The sequence below is a fragment of the Octopus bimaculoides genome, chromosome 6, assembly GCF_001194135.2.
Source record: "Octopus bimaculoides isolate UCB-OBI-ISO-001 chromosome 6, ASM119413v2, whole genome shotgun sequence".
Lineage (NCBI taxonomy): Eukaryota > Metazoa > Mollusca > Cephalopoda > Octopoda > Octopodidae > Octopus > Octopus bimaculoides.
The window spans coordinates 16,906,125-16,906,653 of record NC_068986.1 but is presented as its reverse complement, the minus strand read 5'-3'; the positions used below and the strand labels follow the sequence as shown (position 1 = coordinate 16,906,653).

The 529-nt window shown below is 40.1% G+C and overlaps 1 protein-coding gene across 6 annotated transcripts in view; it reads left to right on the top strand.

Annotated features, from left to right (window-relative positions):
* The window catches only part of LOC106875435 (alpha-mannosidase 2), a 473,174-nt gene that overhangs the window by 459,248 nt on the left and 13,397 nt on the right, over window positions 1-529 (top strand). The window contains exon 1 of one of the 6 annotated variants that reach the window (XM_014923586.2): window positions 128-245. The exons of the other annotated variants lie outside the window; for them this stretch is intronic. The gene's annotated coding sequence lies outside the window, so the exon portion shown is untranslated. Of the gene's footprint in view, window positions 1-127; window positions 246-529 lie in introns of those variants that run through there. 6 annotated transcript variants of the gene reach the window in all.

The following is a 529-nucleotide window of genomic DNA, read 5'->3' as shown; positions in this document are numbered from 1 at the left end:
ACTACTACTACTAATAATAATAATAATATAACTATTACTAATGCTGGTCATGCTGCTGCTACTACTACTACTACTACTAATTATAATAATAATAATAGCATTGAAAAGAATTCCCTCTTCATTGCAGATAAGAAAGGGCTTCAGTGCCTGAAAAGAAGCCCCGTCAGTTTGTCTGTGTGTTCACCTGCACTCCCTAAGGGATCTCTTGTTGTTCTTACCCCCAGGAATTCACTCAACGATGGAAGGTAATGATGTTTTAAAAATGGTGGTGGTTTGGTCTAGATTTCCAAAGTTAACGGTTCTTTATATTTCTAAGTCCCTGCCCAGGCCTGTTTCCAGCTCCTGAATAAATAAATACTCTTTTACTCTCTTACTTGTTTCAGTCATTTGTCTGCGGCCATGCTGGGGCACCGCCTTTTAGTCGAGCAAATCGACCCCAGGAATTATTTTTTGTAAGCCTAGTACTTATTCTATCGGTCTCTTTTTGCCGAAACGCTAAGTTATGGGGACGTAAACACACCAGCCTCGG